The sequence below is a fragment of the Meriones unguiculatus genome, chromosome X, assembly GCF_030254825.1.
Source record: "Meriones unguiculatus strain TT.TT164.6M chromosome X, Bangor_MerUng_6.1, whole genome shotgun sequence".
Classification (NCBI taxonomy): Eukaryota; Metazoa; Chordata; class Mammalia; order Rodentia; family Muridae; genus Meriones; species Meriones unguiculatus.
Window position 1 is genome coordinate 153,363,871 of NC_083369.1, and position 26,307 is coordinate 153,390,177.

General features: G+C 39.3%; 1 pseudogene; it reads left to right on the forward strand.

Annotated features, from left to right (window-relative positions):
- Positions 1 to 10,091: 10,091 nt before the first annotated feature.
- On the forward strand, positions 10,092 to 14,030 carry LOC132649997 (nucleolar protein 7-like; annotated as a pseudogene).
- Positions 14,031 to 26,307: the final 12,277 nt, after the last annotated feature.

Here is a 26,307-nt window from a genome sequence, read left to right on the forward strand (position 1 = left end):
CCTGTGGGTATATCTCTTAGAGCACCCTGAGCTTGTAGTAGCTGGTTGAACTGTAGGCACCATATTGCATTGTTAATGGCTGCTATTATTAGAAATAATTTTATTTTTTAATTAATTGCTTATTCAGTGAGTTTCTTTGCTAGAAGAGATTCACGTTCTATTAAATCAAAGTTGAGATTTTGTGGCTCTCTAAATGATTGACCTTGAAGGTGTGAACCTACAACTTTAACAGCTGCAGTCTCTCCAGCCCACTGTCCTTTCTTAATTAAGCACCTAGTTAGTAACTCAGACACTTAGCTTTGGGTTGAGCAGTTCCTTTCCTCTCATCCCTCCAGTTCCATCTGAACATTACTCCAGGGTCATCTGGGTGGCTTTGGAGATGCATTTATTTCCCCTCCAGGTCATGATATCCTTGAAAGCATTTGGTTTGGGTTGGTTAAACAGTACTACATATGTGGGGCTTGAATAAGAATAGTTCCCATAGGCCCTTATATCTGAATGCTTAATCATTAGGAAGTGGCACTATTTGAGAAGAATTAGGCTGTGTGACTTTCTTGGAGGAAGTGCATCACTAGGGGGTGAGTTTTGAGGTTTCATAAGCCTATATTAGGGCCAGTGTTGCTCTGTCTGCCTTCAGATCAACTACTTTTCCAATGCCATGAATGATGTCATACTCCCCCCCCAAGCTCCCACTATCCTACCATCATGCTCTCACTCACCTTCTACTATGCTCCCACCATCCACCCATCATGCCCCTGCCACAACAGTAATAGACTGACCCTCTGATACTGTAAGCAAGTCCACAACTAAATTCTTTCTTTTATCAGTTTGCCTTGGTCTCTTAACAGCAATACAACAGTGACTAAGACAGCATGTTTTTATGTATCCCATGATTCCTAGGGTAGACTTATCTGTTACAAAATGAACACAGGGGCCTGAAGTGGTGGTGTATGCCTTTAACCCCAACACCCAAGAAGGCAGACGCAGTCGGGTTAATGTAAGTTCAAGGCTACCCTGTCCTACAAAATGAGTCCAGGACAGACAAGGCTATGTAGAGAAACCCTGCTTTGAAAAGAGAAAAACAAAACAAAACAACAACAAAAAAGACAACTTATTTTCTGATCTCTCAGACATGAAGAAATTGATCCAATGACACTAAGCTCTGTATTTACTCCGTACATGTCTTTTCTTTCAAGAACCTTATTTAAAACTCAGTGCACCTCACATGGCACTGTTGCTGAGAATTACAAGAATCCAATTTGTCCAGCTTTCACAGGAAAAGGGTAATTATATCTACTACAGAATAAATGTCATTTCTCCTTGAATTGAGCATGAACTTGAGGAAATTAAATTACATGTTCATTGAAGATTCTTATGGATATTTCTAAATCATAAGAGTGGACACTGTACAGATATCTGATGAAAGAAATATTTGACTCATAATTTACCATGCTAAGTAAAACTACAAGGTTCCAGAGTGTTTGCTATGTGATCTCAAAGTTTTATTTATACAACTTCACACTCCGTTTGTTTTCACTTATCTGTACATTAGCTAAAAGACCACAAGAGGACATGGGAAAGGATTAACTGTGACAGCAAGGAATGTGGGGATTATGGGTAATTTATTACTCTCCTTCATTTCACTGGGAATTTTTCAACATTGTTATGAGGAATGTGTATTATTGTTAAAATTAGGAAAAATTTAAGTGTCAACTCATACTACTGAGAAAAATGTAACTTCTGGATGACTTCAGAGCAGTATAAACTCACAGAAGCAAAATACTAACATGATTTCACTGGAGACCCATCAGATTTACTCCACTCAGACTTCCCTACACAAATTCCCTCTTGAAGCAAAATTAATATTCAGTATTTAGCGTTAATCCTTCAAGTTAGCATGCGTGAAAAAGCTTTATACTGTATACCACAAGTGTACCACAAGGCAAATACACAAACTATGTCATGCTCTTCCTCTGCTGTGTGACTTTACCCCTGGCATTCATTCCTCTAACACTGTTTTCTTCAGGGCCTCATAACCAGAAACTCAAGATGCTAGAATCCCAGTCGACAAACTTCCCAGGTAGGTAAAAAATCTCATGTACAACTTATTTTCAAGACGGAAGGAAAGAAGGACTGTAGAGATGCTCCGTAGTTTACAGCCACTGGCTGCTCTTCTAAAAGTTCTATTTCCAGTAACCAAACCACAGATACAACTTTCTGTAATTCCATTTTAGGGGATCTGATACCCTCATAAAGACATGCATGTGAGCAGAACATCTCCTTGCATAAAGTTATGTTATATGTGTATAACTATATGTTATACATAGAGTTATGTATACCTAAAGTATGCATATGTTATGTATACATAAAATGTATAACATAAATTTAAAAATGTATAAAATAGTAAAAAATGAATAACAAATAGAAATAAAAATCTAAGCTTTTTCTTTTTTTTCTTTTTCTTCTTCTTTTTTTTTTAAGTGAGATGTCTTTTTAAGTCCTCAGATGCAGACATCATCCCTGCCTGCATGGCGGGTAAGTACACCTGTAATGCAATGCCCTTGAAGGTCAGAGGCATTTGGACTTCCTTAATCTTGAGTCCCAGATGGTTGTGAGCCACCAGACTAGCTCAGGTCCTCTGCAAGAGCAGTATGTGCTCTTCACCACTGAGCCATCACTCCAACCCTGAACTGCTTTTGGGAAAGTGCTTATACTCATTGATACTTAATTGGCTTATTTTAACCACAGAACTCACCTGAACCTTGTGGCACAGGCTTGTAATCCCAGCTATTCAGAAGGTTGAGGCAGAAGGATCACAAATTCATAGCTAGCCAGCCCACAAGTATGTTCAAGGTCAGCTGGGCAAATTAGCAAAACTCTGTCTCAAAGTCAAAGTTGAAAAGGAATCAAGGGAAGCAGCCTGTTTGTAGAACTCCTGCTCTGCCTCATGCACAGCCCTGGGCAGGGGAAGAGCAAAGTGGAGGAGAGAGGATGCAGGCACTGAGAACTTGGCTGTGGGTCTGTCTCAAGAGAGAAGTGATCTGAAAAAGTAAAAGGAAGTCAGTGGTGGAAATCATGGGTTCAGGCATTGGGGCCAGCTTGGAGCTGCTGTTGCTTCCCGGGCAATGGGAGTGTGTCTGTGCCAATGAGTGCATCAACCAGGGAGAGAAATAGGCTTTACAGGGAGTTCAAACTTAGCTCAAAGACTGTCTCAGTGGATGAAGACAGGATAAGAACTTAAGAGGGCAAAGTCACCTGAGTGCTCATGCCCCAGGCTGGGATCCTGGGCAGTCCTGACTCAATAATTTAGAGATACTTTAAGGATGACTCTCTTCCAGGTGCGAGGAGGCAGGATGCGGGGCCTTCCTGAAAACTCATGTGATGTGGTTCAGAGAAAACCTGGATCCTGCCATCTTGGAGGAGGGGATAGAGAGCTCTGCCTCTGCGACCTGTGTCTAGTGGTAGGTCATGCTTGTCCCTCTTTTTCAGGCTCTGGAGAGTAGGGTGGAGTGATTGGTTGCCATCTTCTTCCCTGCTTCCATGTCTTTCCAGACCTTCTTTCTCCTTCTCTCCCTCATTTCCTCCCTTCTTTCCTCGCTGAAAGGCATGTGTGGAAGTCTTATAGTGTTCTGCCACTAAACAGAGAAGCAATGAATAAGAACTCATCTTTTATAAAGATCTTGTTATTTTTAATGATGTTAGGTGTGTGTATCTGCATGTGAGTGTATGCACATGAGTTTAATATCTTCAGAAGACAGAGGATTTGGGTCCCCTGGAGTTACAAGCTGTTGTGAGCCACCTGGCATGGATGCTGGGGACTAAACCTGGTTCATCAGGAAGAGCAGCAGCAGTTCTTAACCACTGAGCTGTCTCTCCAGCCTCAAGATGATCTTATAATATGAAACTTTGGGGCCTGGAGAGATGGAGCTGCAGATAAGAGCATCTTCTTCTCCCCCAGATGTCCTGAGTTCAATTCCCAGCAACCACATGGTAGCTCATAGCTGGTATCTGATGCCCTCTTCTGGCATGGAGGTGCACATGCAGAGAGAACACCCACACATAAAATAAATTAAAATCTTTATAAAAATGATATGAAAGTTTACATAGGCATGTTCAAAACATCTTTAAAAACTTCTCTTTTCTGATAAAATAACAAAAGGAGCATGCACTCTTTTTAGAGTAGTATAAATATATAGACATAACACCACTAGGGGGAATGTCAGTTTTTATTTGTTTACATATCATAGGCATATGCATGATGTTTGTGTGTGAATGTGACACACACATGTGGAAGTCAGAGAACAGCTTTGTGGAGTCAGTTCTTTCCTTTTACATAGTTTCTAAGGACAGAACTTATGTTCCAGCCTTTTAAGGCAAGCTCCATTACCTGCTGAGCCATCTCACCAGCCCTGGCCTAGATTTTAAATATAATGCCTGCTCATTATTAAATGCTGTTGAGAAAATGTGAACAAAGCAAAGCATTAGAAGTAAATTAAAAATCACTGCATTATACCATCTGGAAATAGTCACCAGTAACATTTTGATTTTTTTCTTTCAGACCCGGAGCAAACGAACTCTATCCTATGGATACATGTTCTCTGCACGCTGTTTTCTGACTAGCGCTATTAGAACCACTGTTGTTCCTGTTCCACACACTGTCTGTAGCTGCCTTTATACCACAATATCAGAGGTAAGTCTTGGTGGCAGAGACTCGATGGTCTCCAGAACCTAAAAGTTTTAGTATCTTGCTCTTTTCTTAAAAAACTTCGCCCCTTCTTACCTAAACAGTTCTTTATGTATATATATATATATCAAATGCACATGATGCACATTATTTCGAGGCTGCATTATTCATATAATAATTCAATATTTTTATCAACCTATCCTAAACTGCTATGTCTTTTACTTTACTGCATGATTTTTTCTGGCATACAGATGCTATAGTGGGAATGTCCTATTGTAGAACGTTTGGATTGTTTAAGGTTCTTTTTTGTATAGCATCTAATATAGCCCAGGAGGATATCACATTATTGTATAGCCAAATCCAGACTTAAATTCTTCATCCTCCTGCCTCTACCTCCCACATGCTAGGATTAGAGGCATGTACCCCATGACCAACTTAGGTTGTCTCATATCTCGGTATTGTAAGCAATGTTATAGGAATACACATGCATGAAAATCTTAACATGATCCTCAAGCATTTCCTTAGGACACATTCCCTAAAATGGAATTAACTGGAGAGAGCTCACCAACTTCACAGTTTCTTTAATAAGTTATTATAAGCGGAGGCACTGTGTGGTGGGTCTATTTCCATTCTGTTTTTACTGCACACATCCTAGGTGGAGGGCAGCCTCTGTGGTCATGGTGGTCCTTGGTGAGGAAAGCTGCTTTACAAAATGTGTTCTGGCCTTTCTATTGCTGTGAAGGGTGTGTGAGAATAGCAAAAAGTTAACAGTGATTATTTTCCATCTTTTAAAAAGAACATGGATCATTTTCACAACTTTAATGGCTAGAAGAAATGGGACCTTTGAGTCATGTCCTTCGGGTCATATTGGGCTTCTCTGTCCACCTGTGTAAATGTCGTTTTGTGTCACGTGTTCTCCCCAATTCCGAGGATTAGCCAAACACCAGGCAAGTAACTTCTTTCACTTGCCTCCATACTGCATTTTCCTTCATGACTTAGCTTTCCTCACACGTCCATCCACAGCCCTGACTGAGCAAGTGTTGCTATTGTTTCATCTCCACCTTCTTCAATCATTGTCCACTTGTTTTGCACGTGGGAACATCCTCTGTGGTCTACCCAGAAGCCATGTTTGCCTCTTAGATGGCTTCCAGATGAGTCCTTGTGGCTGAGTTTTAACCTAGTAACCACCACAGCCACCAACATATTCAGGTACAGGGAAGGTCAAGGGTGATTGGTGGTGGAGCATTGACTTTGAGATGCCATCCCAGGAGATTATACAGTTTTGAATTCCTCAGATAACAATAGAAAGGAAAATGAGGGCAAAGAAGGGAATTTGTGTGGGGGGGGTTGGGTTGTTTGATTGATTTGTAGTTGACATCTATGAAAGAGCAAAATACCATTAACTGCAGATAGGGAGTTTCCAAGGAACATTTGGTTTTCCACATTGACATGCTGTGTTTCTCTCTATACTTTATTCTTGCATTTGTAGTTTTATTTTTTTAATTTTTTAAATTAATTACACTTTATTCACTTTGTATCCCCCCAGTATCTCCCTCCCTCTTTCCCTCCCAATCCCTCCCTTCCTCCCCGTTCTCCATGCATGACCCTCCCCAAGTCCACTGATAAGGTAGGTCTTCTTTTCCTTCCTTCTCATCCTAGTCTATTAAGTCTCATCAGGAGTGGCTGCATTGTCTTCCTCTGTAGCCTGGCAAGGCTGCTCTCCCCCTCAGGAAGGGGTGATCAAAGAGCAGGCCAATCAGTTCATGTCAGAGACAATCCCTGTTCCCATTACTGTGGAACCCCCTTGGAGACTTAAGTGTCATGGGCTACATCTGTGGAGGTGTTCTGGGTTATCTCCATGCATGCTACTTGGTTGGAGTATCAGTCTCAGGGAAGACCCCTGTGCTCAGATTTTTTGGTTCTGTTGCTCTCCTTGCGGAGCTTCTGTTCTCTCCAGATCTTACTATTTCCCACTTCTTTCATAAGATTCGCTGCATTCTGCCCAAAGGATGACAATAGGTCTCAGCATCTACTTTGATAGTCTACAGGGCAAAGCTTTTTAGAGGCCCTCTGTGGCAGACTCCTAATTTGTTCCCTGTTTTCTCCTTCTAATGATGTCCATCCTCTTTGCCTTTCTGGATGGGGATTGAGCATTTTATCCAGAATCCTCCCTCTTGATTAGTTTCTTTAGGTGTACATATTTTTTTGTAGGCTTATACTATATTATATGTCTATATGTGTGAGCATATACCCTGTGTGTCTTTCTGCTTCTGAGATAGCTCACTCAGAATAATCTTTTCCAGTTCCACCATTTACCTGAAAATTTCATGATTCCCTTGTTTTTTATTGCTGAGTAGTATTCTATTGTGTAGATGTACCATACTTTCTGTATCCATTCCTCAGTTGAGGGGCATCTGGGTTGTTTCCAGGTTCTGGCTATTAAAAATAAAGCTGCTACAAATGTGGTGGGGCAAATATCCTTTTTGTGTACTTATGTCTCTTTTGGATATATACCTAGAAGTGGTATAGCTGGATCTCGAGGAAGTGCTATTCCTAATTGTCTGAGAAAGCACCAGATTGCTTTCCAGAGTGGTTGTACAAGTTTACATTCCCACCAGCAGTGGAGGAGAGTTCCCCTTTCTCCACAACCTCTCCAACATGTGTTGTCACTTGAGTATTTGATCTTAGCCATTCTGATGGTTGTAAGCTGAAATCTCAGGGTTGTTTTGATTTGCATTTCCCTGATGACTAATGACGTTGAACATTTCTTTAAGTGTTTCTCTGCCATTTGATATTCCTCTAATGAGAATTCTCTTTTTAGCTCTGTACCCCATTTTTAAATTGGATTACTTCATTTGTTGCTATTTAACTTCTTGAATTCTTTATATATACTGGATATTAGCCCTCTGTCAGATATAGGGCTGATGAAGATCATTTCCCAATCTGTAGGTAATCTTTTTGTTCTGACAACAGTGACTCCCAAGCAGAGGTTGGTAGTCAAAGACAAGTAAGATCTCTCTGAAGAATATTCAACCTAAGTCAGGGCATGTCCGGTAAGAATATATCTTTCAAGAGAGACAAACTGAGAGAGGCACAATCTTCTGCTCCATAGAACTTATGTATTGGTCAATTTTTAAAATATAAAAAAGGGAGACCTGTGGAGAGTTGCTTGTTTGTCAGGATGCTTTATTATTGAGCCCTCAGTGAAAAATATGTTTTCACCCTGACCTTCACCTGGAGACAGAGATAGAATGTTTTGCCAAATTCCTTTCCTTTTGTTTTTGACAGTAGGCAGGATGTGTTGCCAAGTATACTTCCTTTCATTTGTTTGAGGATCACACAGACAGTTGAAGTAAAAAAATTTGACTTCTTGATGAACATCATTGTATTGAAGTTCTTTGCTCTGCCTATAAAAAAAGGACTGTGGAATAAACTGGTGCCTAGTTTCGACTAGAAGCACTCTCGAACAGACCCCATGTGTACTCTCTTTTTTTAAAAAATTTCTTTCAATACACACTCGCCACTCAAGAAATGTTCTGCTCTGCCAGGGGGCTCCAGTACATGCTTATATACATATATTTGTATACATACATACATACATGAATATTTCATTATCTCTCTCTCTCTGTTTATTTCAAGCACAAATGATTCCTCATTAGCTCTGTGTTTGATGGTTTGGGCTATTACACATGCCTTCCATCTGACATGCACTCTGTTAACAGGAGCTCAACTCTCCTCATTTCTCTAATTTTCCTGTGGTTCCCTTAATCTTCCCAAAAATAAAGATCACACAAGCTCTTACAAATAAAACAAAACAGCCACCCATACTTCCTGAATCAGCATTTACAGCTGAAGGTAGCTCTTTATACTGTAACAAATGGACAATTTTAATTATATGTGTGTGTACATAAGTGCAAATGCCTGTGAAGTCAGAGGTTTTGTGATCTCTTATTACAGACTGCTGTGAGATCCAGATGTGGGTCCTGGAAAATGAACTCTGATCTTCTGCAAGAGCAGTATGTGCTCTTAGCCATGGAGCCATCTCTGTATCCACTCTATTTTATTTTCCATTTTACTTTGTAATGCTTGGGATTGAAATCAGAGCCTGTGCACATTAGACAAATTTCCTAAATCTAAGATAAATCTTCACCCCAAAATATACATCTTATTATAGTTTAATATGTACCCCAGGCTGACCTAAACACATGATTCTCCAGTCTTAAACTCCTAGTCCTGGAATTATAGGCATATTCACCATGTCCATCTAAAATAGGGCCCATATCATGCTCTGGGGGTTGCTTATTCTTCTTTCAATGACATGGATCTAGCCCAGGGTAGCACAGCACAGAGTACAACCATTTGGTTACTCATGAAGATTATATTAATTTTATATAATCACATTTGTCTTTGTTTGCTTTTGTGACCTGTGTTTTGAGAACCAAATCTAGAAGTCATGGCCTTAACAAGTGTTGTGGAGTTTCACACCCTCTATGTTTTTTTTTTCAAGTATTTTTTTTAATTCCGTTTTGTACATTGAGTGTGATGAGGGTCCAGTTTCATTTCTCAGGATGTGGATATCTAATTTCCCAACAAAATTTATTGAAAAGACTAAACTTTTTCCATGTGTCACTGTTAGATTTGTGAAGTCAGTTGACCATATACATATAGATTTATTTTCTGACTTCATTCTGTAATCCATTATGTGTCTACCATTATGCCGGTACCATGCTATTTTAATTTCTATCACCTTATACTATATTGTGAAGATGTCATTTTCCATGGAGACTCTTGCTTTGTTCATTATACTCATGAGTTTTTCAGTAATTGAGGTTTTTTTGTATCTGTGAGTTTTAGGATTGTTTTATCTTTCTATGAAAAAAATGACATTGCAATTGTAATATGAATATTGTATAGTATGGATATTTTAACAATATTAATTCTACCAATTCATGAGCACGGGATATCTTTCAATCCATTTCTGTTTTCATACATAAATACACACAACACAACACACACACACATATATGTATATTATTTCATTTATGAATTCAGAATTACTTTGAGAAAACACACTGAAATCATGCCTCCTGCACCTGTCAGTATAAAAGTCTTTTGGTACACAGGATTTAGACAGTCATCTGTGATGTGTTCTGTTACATTTTGCATTGCCAGAACTTGGATTAAAGAAGTCCACAAAAGCCAGGTTTGGTGGTACACACCTTTAATCCTGGCATTTGAGAAGTAGAGACTGGTTTATCTTTGTGAGTTCAATTCAGTTTCTCTGTGTGACAACAACCATGAAGCAACACAATCTTCTCAGCACCTGCCTATGTGCATTTTGTGGCCTCTGCTTCACTCTAGCAGCTGTTTCTGGGTCAAGGGTCAGATATCCATCTTTCCCTTGGCCATGGTGCAGCTCTGGCTACTCTCTTCACCTGTCACTGTGCTGGCAGAAGTGAGAGTGGATGAGAACCAGCTGGCCTCAGAGGAGGAGGAGGAGGCAGAGCACGGCTTGCTGGTCATGCACCCCAGCACCTGCACTGCTGCAAAGCAGCTGGATGAGGAGGAGGACAGGGAAAATGATGCCCCTGAGGAACTGACTTTTGCTCATGCCCAGGCAGAAGTGAGGGAGGAGGAGCTGCATGTGTCCATGAGAGTGTTCCTTGGCGTGGTGCCTGAGGCTGGGACAGGGGCACCTAGAGATTCCTGGACCTTGGCCAGCACTAACCTACCCACTTTTCTCACTGAGACAAAATACTGCTTAAGGAGAAGAGGAAGCTGCTTCAAGTGGAGTAGGAGCTGTTCATTGAACAGAAGGTAAGAGATGGGAACTATCACTTTGAAAACGTGGCCAGGGCTAAATTGTTTCCTTGCTAAAGTCTTTAGGATAAGGTATTTGAGAGGAACAATGGACACTGAAGTTTCTTAGTGTCTACACTAATTCTACATGGATGTGGCAGTGCTGACACTCCCCTGGTCTCAGGTTCCAGGAGTAGGAGAACACTCTTGAATTTTCAAAATTGTAATCTAGGGCTAATGATTACATATTTACACCCCATGCATCTGACTTCAAGTGCCCCTTCAAGTGCCCATGCCCATGTTTTTTTTTTTTATTATTATAAGGGGATACTTGAATTTTGAGTTACTTTGGGTACAATTACAGAGAATGTTTTGCACTTTGTAAACTCAGACTGCCAGCTTGGAGGTAGGGGGGGCAATGGCCCACATGCAGGGATGTTTGAAAGCAATTTAAAAGCAACTCTGAGCATACATGTACATCAGGTTTAATTTGTCTTCAAATGTCCTTATTCCAAAAGAAAAGAAAGCTGCTGTTTTAGAGCAGCTAACTACAGCTTCAGAGGCTCAGTAAGTAATAGGTTTCTACTTACATAAAGCCATCTTTGATTTAATTCTGTACAACTGAAGAAATTCTCCCTAACTTAAAAGATACACAGGTTTTAGAGTTTCTGTTTCCACTCTATCATGGAAACTCTACCCAACAAGCTTCTGCCCTGGTTCTGGATAGATGGTAAATAATTGTCTTAAAACATACCGTTTAGTCTGATGGGGAAAGGATAGGAGCTCCACAAGGACCAAATATATCTGGGCACAGGGTCTTTTCTGAGACTGACATTCAACCAAGGACCATGTATGGATATAACCTAGAACCTCCACTCAGATGTAGCCTGTGGTAGCTCAGTAACCAATTGGTTTCCCAAAGTGAGGGGAACAAGGACTATTTCTAAAAGGAACTCAATGACTGGCTCTTTGGCCTCCCCACCCCCAAAGGGAGGAGCAGTCCTGTTAGGCCACAGAGGAGGGCTTTGCAGCCAGTCCTGAAGATACCTGATAAAACAGGATCAGATGAATGGGGAGGAGGTCCCCCCCATCAGTGGACTTGGAAAGGGGCACGGTGGAGATGAGGGAGGGAGGGAGGGAGGGACTGGGAGGGAATGAGGGATCGGGACACGGCTGGGATACAGAGTTAATAAAATGTAACTGATAAAAAAATAAAAAAAAATAAAAAATAAAAAAAAAAACATACCGTTTAGTGTTGCAGCAGGCATTTAGCCAAAGCTCCTAAATCCAAGCTTTTCATGTGCTTGTCTGACCTGCCATCATCTCTTCTCTGCTGCCCATTTTATTTAGTAGCTTTGCTCCATGCTCTGTGCTTAAAACTCAAGGTTTGAGTTATGTTTGTTTTTACTGCATGAAATAAGTCTTACTGAACTTACTCCTTTCCTTTTGGCACTCCTTGGCACATTCCTTTTGATTTTCAAAGACAGGGTTAATGACTCACTCTGTTGAGCAGGCTAGCCTCAAACTCATACTGGCCTGCTTCTGCCTCTAGGTACTGAGATTAAGGTTGTGCTCACTACATCTGGGCTTAATGCATTCTAAATTCTGTTCTGAAGTTTTAAAATATCAGGATAGTAGGTCCAATATGATGGTTATATTCCCATAATTATTCTGATATTTAATCCCTGAGGCATATGAGCAGATGTTTGTGCTATTGAATTCCTTGTCTTTCAAACCAAGTTCAATATCCCCCATCACTTTTCATCTGTAGAGTTACTGCCATTATTCCATTTTCCAGATAGTTTAGTCATTCTCTGGGATTTGCCCTTTGTCTCTAGTGCCCAAACTGTTGAACAAATCTGATTTATTACTATGAGACAAGCACCACCCTTTTCTTGATATCTGAAGTCCTAAGTTATACAAACAGTTCCTGAGTTCTCCACATTGTTAAGCATACTCTCTCGATGCTTATCAACAGTGTTCAGGTTTAAATTCTGAGGATACTCCATGCTAGTTCAGTGACTGGGATTTGGTGGCAGTGCTGTGAGGCATGATTACAAATTAAAGGTAGTGGTTATGAAAGCCAGCAGGGGAATTTAGGCTACTTGTTTTGAGTACTCTTTAGTGTCTTCTGTTCTTACATTCCCCCCATAGCATAAAGGAATCATCAGGAAACAAACAAGGTATGATTTGTTCTCATTATGAAACTTCATGTAAGGGTGAGGTGCATTTGCATATATTCTTGGATATTTGTGGTCCCTAGTCCTGGTCAAAGTTGGCTAAACCTGTACTCCATTATTTCTTCAAAATAAAACCTGCACTCACATGTAGTCACTGAAGTGTTAATTTATAGAAATACTATTCCACAAAGTGGATTTCATTTTTACAGATAATTTGAAAAAGGAAGTTGATTACCATGCAAAATGAAGAAACTCCAAAAAGTTAAAATACAGAAAGTGCAGTCTGTCAGGTAATGAGTTTTATTCTGTTTTCCCAATGGAATGTAAGTTTCCTTTTTAAAGTTTTGGCTTATGAGGGGAAGGTCGCAGTATATCAGATTGGGTTATTTAAAATATATATACCAGTTTTGATAGTAACATTTACTTGCTGCCTTAAAGCATGTTAATATATTTCTTTTTCTTATAAAATAGCATGAGATTTAGCTGTATTATGAGTGCATACAATCACTTAAATACAATGATGATCAAAAACAATGCCTTTCCAATGAAGCCATGAGTCATAGAGTCACTGACTTGCATTTGTGAGGCCATGGATTTAACATCACCCTAGCCCCACTCTCCAAAACCAAAAAAATGTTGGTTTAAGGATGTGAAAGAGCCATACAGTGCTTGCTTAGTGTATGTGAGCCAACTTGCGGTGACCCTCCTCAGCACCACATACACACAGTTTTGTAGGAGAATGAGCATGTGTCCTCTAATTTATTTTGAACTTTTGTATTGATCACTAGTCAGGCTAAAAATGACTTGGCTGTAAGGCTGAAAGATCAAGATCTGAGAGATTCAAGGTAAGAAGCAGCCAACACTTCATCCACAACTCTATATGGTTCAGTATCCAAGAGGACTACTAGGATTTTCTTATAGAGTGTGACTGTCTGTCTCAGTTTCTCACAATGACAAAGAAATGACAAGTGATTGTTCCCTTTAGTAAACAAGTTCCTGTGTCTGAATAATTCGAGTTTACCAGTGAAAAAGGCTGTTGCCCAGTTTCTGAAAAGCGCATGGGGTAAGCTGGAGTGTTCTTCTCTTGGCTTGAGTAGTTTACAAAGGGAATGCTTTTGAAAGGAGGCAGGTCATTGTTATAAGTTTAAAGATCTACTTTTATAGTATCCATTTATGTAAACAAGACACTCAAAAAATCTAACATTTAAGTTTCTCTGAGTTTTGACTAATACCTCTTGTGTATTCTTACACATGGAGCTTTCTCTTGTTGTGTCATAGATGCTCAGAAAGAACAAAATGCCAAGAGGTTTAAAAAAAGGTGGATGGCAAAATGTTGAAAAAGAAAAATTATAAGTGAATCGAGGTAAACCTAAATGAAGAACCTGCACTTTGAATACATATAATTTAAGGTTATTTGGAGTGGAGGATTCACTTGTCATAATGAAGTCATTCATAGAGGGAGTATTACAAAAGGACCATTATAAAAATCATAAACCTTTCTGTTTGTGAAAACAGCTGGCTACATTTCTTTCTGGACTAAAGTTGAGCATCCTGGAGGGAAAAACATTTAAAGAGGATTTTTTCATCATTGTGGGCACAGGAAGTCAGCGATAAAGAGACCATCCTTGGAGTCTTCATCAGAAAAGCTGTTCTGCTGTTAATTGATATGATTTTTGCCATTAAGGAATAAGAAGTTATTGATAAAAGGCCTGGTTGGTTGAATCCCAAGAAGAAGTAAATAAATACCTGCTGGAGAAGCCTTAAGCTTCAGTCAGCACCTTTGTCCAGCCATGGACTAAATTAATCAGAAATAAGGTTTTGTTTGTTTTTTAAAGAAAAGGTGTGTGCACACATTCACGGTTTCTTAGGAGACAGTATATATTGAGTAATCTATACCATGTGAATTCCAGAGGATGAGTTCATGTCACCAGACTACACTGCAAGTGCCTTTAGCTGCTGAGCCATTTTTCAAGCCCTGCAACAGCTTTTCAAATTTTACTTTTAAATAGTTTGGGGATTTGCTTGGTTGACAGTTACAGTACTTGTCAAATTTCTATTTTTTTTTTAATTTCCACACATAGTGTCAGATTTGACTAATGCAATTAAATGAAGACAGTCTGAGACTGTAGAAGTTGGGCTGACAGTAAGAACCAGTAATAGTAATTACTCTAAAAAACTATATAGGAACCTAATACATAAATTCAACTGACACTAATATCTGTAGAAGTAAATTTTAATGGCCAGTTAATTACATCACTACATTTTTATTGCAATATAGTACTCATTTAAGCACTTAAAAATGGAAGGTGTACAAAGATTAAATAAAGACATGATGAACTAACTAAATATTTGGTTTTTATATAAATAAAGGTGACAACCACACTGTTTACATGTAATACTGTTTTAACATAACAGTTAAACTGGCAAGTCTACAACAGAAGTCATCTGCAGTTAAACAGGAACCAAATTGAAGAGGATCATGTTAAAAACAAAACTGTTGGGACAAAACAGGCTGATATTTTAAGTAGCAACATATCCACTCATCTCCTGAGTATTTCAACTTTTACAGTACATATTAAGAATGGATTTCTTTCATCAACGCTATTAAATTCAAACTGTCTGATGTTTATGCATTTTGCAAGTTTCACTGATTGAATGCTTGCACAGGAGGAGGGTTCAGAACAGCTCCCAACTTGTAGTTTACATCACCCACACGCTAACACAAACACAACTTGATTCATTTCTTTCCCTCCTTCTCCCGCCAACAAAGAAAGCAGGATTTTTAGTTTCTTTTAGGTAATTGTTTTAAGGGATTTATGATAACCAATCTGAACATCTGAAATTCAGTAATATATCTTAGACAACTAAGAGGTTAAAGGATGGAAAATATTTTCTCCAAAACTAAGTTAGAAAATCATTTGTGTCATGCTGTAAACCAGGAACCAATATAAAGCTACAAAACCTGCCCCCAGTGGATAATTTTAAAAAATCTAAATTTCAGTTCAGCAGAGCTGGTCTTCTTCCATGTTGACTACTTGCCACAGTGTAAGTGTGAGCTCCTGAAGTGCATAGCTAATGTAGGTAGTCTTCCACTGTGGCAACTGCACAGGATCCAATTCCTGATCGAGCCATCAGTTCTAGACACTGTGTGGTCTGTCCCACTGCTAAAGCAAGGGGAGCTTGCCTTGGCAGATTGTGAGTTTCTAAGGAAAAAGGATTAGAACATGGAAATAGCAATTAACAACTATTTTTAAAACCATTTTTCAGTCACAAAATACAAAATTTCCTACATCAGTACCTGTGAGTATCTGAACTTTCACATGAATAGCGAGACAAATAGGTATTTCTATGAAAATTCTTACAGAAATAAGGTTTCTTAAAACTTTATTTATTGACTCATTCATTCATTGTTTTTTTTTTTTTTTTGAGAGAGAGTGAGGGTTTCTCCATGTAGCCTTGGTTGTCCTAGACATGCTTTGTAGACCAGGCTGGCCTGGAACTCAATCCACCTGTCTCTGCCTCCCTAGGATTAAAGGCAGGCATGCACTACCACTCCTGAATGTTATTTTTTTATTCTTTTGATACATGGAATCACTCTTTATTCCTCTCTGGTTTGAAACTCAGAGATCCTTTTTAAGGTTTGTATACAACATATTACTTCTCTCTCAACCTTGATACTTAGCCAAGATCAGCTGATATTAGCAAGAAAAGGTAGTACCAGATTTTCATTCAAAGTTTCCAGTGATGATACTCAACCTCCTGTAGAGAAAGTCTGGTGAGGGCTGTTGAGCTGCCTCTAAGATGTGCTGGTAAATGGTATTCAGAAGCAAGGAAAGGCCTATGAGAGTACAGAGCAAAGCCACCCTAGATTTGAAGAGGCTAACCTCTGATCATTAGTTCAGATATTTTATAAATAGAATATTCTTGGGTGTTATACATCACAGTCTTAAGACAAGTAGGTTTATTTTGTTTTTGATCGGGACTCTCTCTACAGAACAGGTGGTCTGCATCTGGGATCTGCTAGCCTCTGCCTCCTGAGTGTTGGTATAAAATGTGCAATGACTATAAAAAAGACATGAACTTAGAGTAACAGGACTCCACTAAGAAGCTAGTATTTTCTCTCTGGAGATGGTTCCAAACTTTATAAAAACATTAGGTTAGTGAAACTAACCATACTTCTGCAGGCAATGTTGACAGGGGAAGAACCAGAGACAGTGTCTCTCAAGCTCTCTGATTAGCTATAGCCTAAGCTCAGTTACTGATAGCCTAAGCTTAAAGAGTTTCCAATATAGCAGGAAAAACAATTCTGAAGGAATGAAGCACAAATGTAAAAAAAAGCATGGAGCAGACCTGGCAGAAAACACAGTTTAATAAAATGTGGTCTGGAGCGGGAGCATGGTGGTTCATGACTTTAATCCTAGCATTTGGGAAAAGGAAGGCAAATATCTGAATTCAAGGCCAGTCTGATCTACCAAGCAAGTCCCTATCTTTGTGGAGAGCCGAGGTTTGGTCACCATGGCGCTGGCTTCCGCCCTCAAAACTGGTAAACAAGTCCTAGAGCGCATGACCGTCCTGGACTCAAGCGATCCTCCTCCCGAGTAGCTGGGACAGGCATGCGCCAGATGTTGCGACCCGCGTAATCGTCTAGCCAGCAAGAATGTATGCAGACAACAGGATACATTCTGCAGAAAGCTTTATTGCAGTCAAGCGATGAAAGGAGGAAGACCCCGAGCCCCGAAGGCGCTGTTTATATAAGCCCTGCTCGCACCAGAGTGGTGTGAGATGACGTATCATTCCCTGATTGGCTGCTCACCCACGGTGTGAGATGACGTATCATCCCCTGATTGGCTGCTCACCCATCAACCCATATGACGCCCCGGGCTGGGCTTGTGACTTGGCGCGCTATTGCCGAACTGTCATGCGCTCTAAGACTTGTTTACCAGTTTTGAGGGCAGAAGACAGCGCCATGGTGATCAAACCCCGGCTCTCCACATATCTTGAAACTCCCACACTCACCAAAGAAAAAGATTGTTTGAATGTCATGTTTATTGAAGTACTGATTTACTGACAAACAGAAAGGAAAAAAAAATCATTTTTGTTGTTTTGATAAGCTTATGGTTCATAGGAAGTACTGTGCTCAAGTGAGCACTGGGTTCATTATTATACTCTTTGACCAAAGGAAGCATCTTGTTTTAAGTATCTTGAGGCTTTTAAGAAACAAGATCCTAAAGTGTATCTAAGATTGCACCACTTGGAGGACGCTGTTTCTGACCAGCAGCACAGAAAGGATGCAACAGTGACAGAAAACTGAACCTTAAAACAACAGCGATTGTGTTTACCAGGTGAGAGAAAACCGCACAGTGTGGGAATCAATCAGGTTCAGGTCACCCAGCTAAACCACAGAAGAGTTTCCAGGTCCTTGAGGGTGGTTGGTTGCCAGCACAGGGCCACAGGTCTGTGTGCTCTGATTACCATCCCAGATTGAACTGTGGGCCCCAGGGCACCAGATATTGAGTTTCTCTTTGGGGAGGTCAGTGCACTCAGCCGACCCCCCACCCCACCACCCAAAAGAGTTCTCAGGATAGGTTCCCAGTTTCCTGCAGGTGCCAAGGCACCCAATCTCCAATAAAGTTGAGCCACTCCACCTGGGTGCTCAACTCATCACTCCAGATGGAACTGTGGACCCCAAACCACCACAGACTGGGTATCCCTGCCATGAAGAAACCCCATGCCAAGGGAAACATCAGATCTGACCTAAGGACACACAGCTCCAGAAAAGTTTCTGGGTTCCCTCAGGTTCTAGCCTCCAGCTGCATGCATGAGCGTTATGTTCACCTGCCATTGATTATCGCCAGAGTCCTGGTGCACAAAGCTCCAACCTTAGACCTACAGAAGCCTGAGAGCCACTGGATCAGTCCCCAGATAGTGCTCCATGGTGAAATCAGTCATCCCTAGTTAAACTGACAAAACTGCAGGGCCCCCTGGCAGCAAAAGCAGCTCACTAAATTCAGAGCAAGAAACCCAGCTGCAGGGCAGGTGTCTCCAGGACTTCTCCTGATGAGAGGAGAGCAGTTACCACACAGATCCATATGCCTGTGGTGAACTTTGGCAAGTTCTGAGAAGCACTACCATTCTGTTGACCATAACCAAAAAGCTAAGGAGGCCTCCTTCAGAACTCTATCAAGGGCATTTGACCCACCCCAAGATTCTAGCAGGCACCAGAAATTAACAGGCAACACCTTAGTCAGCCATACGGGTAAATGACCGAATAAAAGCACAGCCAAGATAAGGCAGAGCAGTATGGAATACCCAGAACACAGTTATACAGGGGCAAGTAGCCCTAGACACCTTAACATAAGTGAAACTCAAGAAGATGACCTTACATATATGCTTATGAAGAGGTTAATGGAGGAAACAAATAAAATGTGTAAAGAATTAGAGGAAGATATAGTCAAACAGATTATGGCCATCCATAAAGAATTACAGGAAGATGCAGCCAAACAGTTTGTGGCTTTCAGAGAGGAAATGATTAATACACTAAAAGAAGTAAAAGAAACAGAGGAAGATTCAAACAAACAGCTGAAGAAACTGAAGGAAAAACAGGAAATTAAACAGTCAGACAGTTGAAGGAAATCAACAAAACAACTCAAGTTCTGAAGATAGAATTGGAAAAATTAAAGAAAACACAAAAGGAGGAAATCATGGAGAGGAAGAACTTAGGAAAGAAAACAAGAAATACAGAGGTAAGCATAACTAACAGTTATAAGAGATGGAAGAAAGAATCTCAGGTGTGGAAGATACAATGGAAGAAATCAATGTATCTGTCAAAGAAAATAATAAATCTAAAAATGCCCTGACACAAACTATCCAAGAAAGCCAAGACAATATGAAAAGACTAAATCTAAAATATCAGGAATAGAGGAAAAAGAAGATTCCCATCTCCAAGGCCCAGAAAATATTTTCAACAAAATCATAGAAGAAAATTTCCCCAACTTAAAGGAGAGACCTATAAGAATACAAGAGAACTACAGAACACCTAATGAATTAAACTAGAAAAGAAAATCCTCCTGCAACATAATAATCAAAACAATTATTACACAGAACAAAGAAAAAATACTAAATGCTAGAAGAGGAAAAGGCCAAGTAACATATAATGGCAAACCCATCAGAATCACACCTGAATTCTCAACAGCGACTATGAAAGCCAGAAGGGCCTGGACAGATATCATGCAGACCCTAAGAGAACACAGATGTCAGCACATTCTACTATATCCAGAAAAACTCTCAGTTCTCATAGACAGAGAAAACAAGATATTCAACAACAAAAACAAATTTCAACAATACCTACCCACAAATCCAGCATTACAGAAGATACGAGAAGGAAAAAAAAATACAAACCAGGAAAATGGAATTCTTTCAGGAAAACACAGGCAATAAATAACCTTACTAAAGCAAAACTAAAAGTAGTCAAGCACACAAACACACAACCTCAGCCAATATCAAAATCAAAAGATCTAACAGCCACTGGTCATTAATCTCTTTCAACATCAATGGACTCAATTCTCCAATAAAAAGACACACACCATCAGAATGGATGTGTAAACAAGAACCAAAATTCTGTTGCATACCAGAAACACACCTAAGAACAGAAATAGACATTACCTGAGAAGAAAGGGCTGAGAGATGGTTTTCCAAGGAAATGAACCCAAGAAGCAAGCAGGAGTAGCCATGTTAATATCTAATAAAATTGACTTTCAAACAAAAACAATCAAAAGAGATGGGGAAAGACATTTCATCTCATCAAAGGAAAATTCCACCAGGAAGTTATCACAATCCTGAACATCTATGCCGTAAATACAAGGGCACCCTCATTTGTAAAAGAAACATTAATAAAATTGAAACCACACATAGTTGAACACACATTAATAGTGGTGAAAGGGTTAGACTAACTTTGTAACCTATATATCTTCTAAAGCCTATAGTTTTGAGTTTTAGGTCCAGGTTAAGCTAAAGCCTGTTAGTACCTTTCCAGAGAGTGAAGGTATGTGACCCTATCTATGAGGACAGGTATAAAAAAAGGGGCAAGCAAGCAAGCAATGACCTTCACTCAGCAAAAGAAGGACCAGACCCTTGTCCTTGAGATAGCGTTTCTTAGCAATGAACCTAGACTTCTTCTGAGTAGCTTTTGACCTCCGGCCAAGAGCCCGCAGCCCTAATCTTCAAGGATGAGCTAACCACCCCCACCTTAAAGTGCAGCTGCATCCACACTTGGCAGGACTGGCCAAGCTTGAGCACCTAAGACTAACCAATTATCTTACTTTATAGCTTCCTCATCCAATCCTAAATTGCCAAAACTAAAACTTCAAATTTCCCACAATTTTTCTTTTAAAAACCTAAAGGCCTTTGTCTCCCGGTGCCACTCTTTGCTGGCCAGCAAGGGTGACCCCGTTGTACAATGGTTAATAAACCTCTTGCTTTTGCAACGAGTCTTGGTCTGGGGGAGTTTCTGGGAAGGGCGTGATTGAACTCCTGAGCTGTGAGACCCCAGGTCTTACAGTGGGAAACTTCAACACCTCACTCACAACAAAGGACAGGTAAAAAAAAAAAAAAAAAAAAAAACAAAAAACAAAAAATAAACAAAGAAACTCTGATTGTAACCAAGGTCAGGAATCAAATGAGCCTAACAGACATCTGCAGAACCCTTCACCCAAACACAAAAGAATTTAACTTCTCAGCACCTCATGGACCCTTCTCCAAAATAGACTATATAGTTAGTCACAAAGTGAGCCTGAACAGATACAAGAAGATTGAAATTATACCTTATATACTATCTAAACATCGTGGACTAAAGCTGGACCTCAACCACAGAAATAGCAAAAAGCATATACACACATGGAAATTGAACAACTCGCTACTCAATGACAGCTGGATCATGGAAGAAATAAAGAAAGAAATTAAAGTCTTCCTAGAGTTCAATGAAAATGAAAGTACAACATAGCCCAAATTATGGGATACAACAAATGCAATTTGAAGTAGAACTACCTGTTTTCAAGAAGAAATTCTAAATCTCTCCCAAGCAAATTGATGGCTCACTTAAAAGCCCTAGAAGAAAAAGAAGAAGTCAAACCAAAGAGAAGTAGAGGGTTGGAAATAATCAACCTTGAGGCTGAAATCAATAAATTAGAAACAAACAAAATAATTCAAAGAATCAATGAAACCTAGAATTGGTTCTTTGAGAAAATCCACAAGATAGACAAACCCTTAGCCAAACTAACTAAAAGGCAGAGAGACACCATCCAAATCAACGAAATCATAAATGAGAAGGGAGACATAACAACACACACTGAGGAAATCAAAATAATCATTAGGTCTTAAGTCAAAAGCTTATATGCCACAAAATCTGAACATCTAAATGAAATATACAATTTTTTTGTTCGATTCCACTTGCCAAAGCTGAATCAAGACCATGTAAATTAATTAAATAGCCTTATATTCCCAAAGGAAATAGAAGCTATCATCAAAAGTCTCCCATCAAAAAAAAAAAAAAAAAAAAAAAAAAAAGCCCAGGGCAGAAGGTTTCAGAGCAGAATTCTACCAGTCCTTCAAAGAAGACCTAACACCAATACTCTTTAAATTATTCTATAAAATAGAAACAAAAGGAATACTACCAAACACATTCTATGAAGACACAGTCACTTTGGTACCTAAACCTCACAAAAATCCAACAAAGAAAATTTCAGGCCAATCTCCCTTATGAACATTGATGCAAAAATACTCAACAAAATACTTACAAACTGAATACAATAACACATCAAGATATCATCTACTGTGATCAAGGAGGTTTCATCCCAGGTATGCAAGGGTGGTTCAAAATATGGAAATCCATCAATGTAATCCACCATATAAACAGTCAGAAAAAAAGGATAATCTCCTTAGATGCTGAAACCATTTCATAGAATCCAGCACCCATTCATGGTTAAAGTTTTGGAGAGTTCAGGGATACAAGGCACTTACCTAAACACAGTAAAGGCAATATACAGTAAGCCTATAACAACATCAAAACAAAGGGAGAGAAACTGAAATCAATCCCACTGAATTCAGGGACAAGGCAATACTTCCCACTCTCTACATATCTCTTCAACATAGTTCTTGAAGTCCTGTCTATAGCTATAAGACAATTAAAGAGATCACAGGGGTACAAATTGGAAAGAAAAAAATCAATATATCACTATTTGCAGATGATAGGATACATACATCAGTGACCCCAAAAATTCTACCAGGGAACTGCTACATCTGATAAACACCTTCAGCAAAGTGGCTGGATACAAAAATAACTAAAAAAAAAAAAACAACAACAACAACAACAAGAAAAAACAGTAGCTCTTCTGTTTCCAAAAGTCAAAATGTCTGAGATAGATATTAGGGAAACAAAACCCTTCACAATAGCCACTAATAACATAAAGTACCTTGGTGTGACTCTAACCAGGTAAGTCAAAGACTTGTATGCATCAAATTTCCAGTCTCCATAGAAATAGAAGAAGATATCAGAAGATGGAAAGCTCTCCCATACTCATGGCTCAGCAGGAATAACAGTCCTGTACAATAAAAGATCTCTTGGTGGTATTTCCATCCCTGATCTAAGCTATACTATAGAGCAACAGTTGTAAACACTGAATAGTACTGGCATAGAAACCAACTGGTGGATCAATGGAATAGAATAGAAGTCCTTGAAATAAACCCACACACTTATGGACATCTGATTTTTGACAAAGACAAAAACATACCATGGAAAAAAATATCATCTTCAAAAAATTGTGCTAGCCTAACTGGATGTCTACATGGAGGAAAATGGAAATAGATTCATACATATCACCTTGCACAAAACTAAAGTCCAAGTGGATCAAAGACCTCAATATAAAAACAGACACACTAAACCTGTTAGAAGAAAAAGTGGGAAGAGCCTTGAACTCGTTGGCACATGAGACAACTTCCCAAACAGAACACCACCAGCAAAGGCTCTAACATCAAAAATAAATGGGACCTCATGAAACTGAAGAGCTTCTGTAATGCAAATGACATTGTTTTCAGAAAAAAAAAAAAAAAAAAAAAAAAGACTGCCTACCGATTGGGAAAAGGTCTTCACCAACCATGTATCTGACATAGGGCTAATATCCAGAATATAAAATAAACTCAAGAAGTTAAACTGCAACAAATCAAATAATCCTATTCAAAAATGGGGCTAAAAAGAGAATCCTCAACAAAGGAATAGCAAATAGCAGAGAAACAGTTCAAGAAATGTTCAACATCCTTAGTCATCAGGGAAGTGGAAATCAAAACGACCTTGAGATTTCCCCTTACACCTATCAAAATTGATAAGACCTAAAATTAAGTGACAATACATGCTGGAGAAGACATGTAGAAAGGGGAACACTTCTCCCTTGCTGGTGGGAATATAAACTTGTACAACCACTTCCGAAATAAATCTGGTGCTTTTTCAGACAATTTGGAATAGTGATACCTCAAGATCCAGCTATAACATTCCTAGGCATATATCTAAAAGATGCTCAAGTATACAACAAAGACATTGGTCAACCATGTTTGTAGCAGCTTCATTCATAATAGACACAATTTGGAAACAACCCAGATGCCCCTCAGTTGAGGAATGGATACAGAAATTGTGATTTATTTACACAATGGAATGCTACTCAGCAATTGAAAATAAGGTAATCAATAAAATTGCAGTAAATAGTGGTACCTAGAACAGATCATCCTGAGTGAGGTATCCCAGAAGCAGAAAGACACACAGGGTATATACTCTCTCTAAGTAAATATTAGACATATACTATAGGATAATCAAACTAAAATCTGTACACCAAAAAAAAAAAAACAAAAAAAAAACAAAAAACAAAAACTAATAAAGGAGCAAGAATATGGGTAAGATGCTCAATCTTCATTTGGAAAGGCAATGAGGATGATCATCAGAAGAGGGGTAAAACAGGAAATAAGACAGTATCCTACCACAGAGGGCCTCTGAAAGACTCTACCCTGAAGAGTATCAAAGGAGATGCTGAGAATCATAGCCAAACTTTGGGCAAAGTGCATGAAATCTTAGGAAAGAAGGGTGAGATAGAAAGACCTGGAGGGGACAGGAGCTCCATAAGGAGAACATGAATAAATAAATAAATAAATAAATAAATAAACAAACAAACAAACCTGGACAACAGGGGTATTTTCTGAGACTGATACTCCAACCAAGGACCATTCATGGAGATATCCTAGAACCCCTGTACACATGTAGCCCATGGCAACTCAGTGTTCAAGTGGGGTCTCTAGCAATGGCAACAGTTTATGACTGTAACATAAACTGGTTTACTTGATCTTTGAACACTTTCCCTTCAGGGGGGTGCAGCTTTACCGGGACACAGAGGAAAACAATGCACCCACTCCTGATGAGACCTGATAGACTAGGATCAGATGGAAGTGGAGGAAGATTTCCCCTATCAGTGGACTGGGGGAGGAGCATGGGCTGAGAAGAGGGAGGGAGGAATTGGGAAGGGAAGAGGGAGGGAGCTACAGGTGGGATACAAAGAGAATAAACTGTAATTAATTAAAAAAAGAATCAAGGTCACAATTTATTGTGATAATGGCTGATCTGAAAGTAAGTGTAAGGTAATAGAAACTCACAGCAGTAAAAACTGTTAGTCTAAGTTTCAAAGCCAAGGCCTGTGTCAACGCTATCTATTGTGTGCTCTGATCATATGAATATACACATCAGACCAAATGTGCTTACAATAATTATCTCAGATTACTCATAATACATTTATGCACTATCATGTATCCTGGAAAGAGCTATAAATTTACTTGTACTCTAATACTCTCTTGTCTTTAGAGCAATGAGTGCAATTAAGAAAAGGTATCATTTCGGACCAGACATCCTAGCATTTGAGCACAATACAAAGAACATTTCTGTTTTTAAAATCTAAAACCAATGTTACGAATAAAAACATGAGGTTTCAAAATATAAACAAGAAATACAAATAGTCCTTTATTCATTACATACATGTCTGCCTATGAGTAGCAGAAAACATGCAGTAACCGATAGTATGGTTTAGATTGTTTTTAATGTAAGTATAAACATTATTCATGGCTTTACCCCCTCTATCTCCCCAATCTCCACCCCAAGGTCTCACTTTGTATTCTGTCTGGCCAGACAATTGTTTATGTGAAACAGACTGGTTTCACCCTCACAGAGACGTACCTGTCTTGGCCCCCTTAGTGTTGAGATTAAAGGCTTGCTTGCTTCACCCAGCCTAACACATGTATCTTGGATAATGCTCCTAATCATTTGATTTGAAGAACTAAAGAAATTAAAAACTTTCCCAAGGGCTAGAAAGATGTCTCAGAGGTTAAGAGCACTGGCTGCTCTTCTAGTGGTCTTGAGTTCAATCCCCATTAACGACATGCTGGCTGACAACCATCTATAATGAGATCTGGGGCACTCCTCTGGTGTGCAGGCATACATACTTATACATAACAAATAAATCTTAAGAAAAAAAACTGACACAAGAAAATTAGCATCTTCAGAATCTTCACGATTGTTGCTTAAAATAGCAATCAGATGTTTTGACACACTGCAATCTAGCC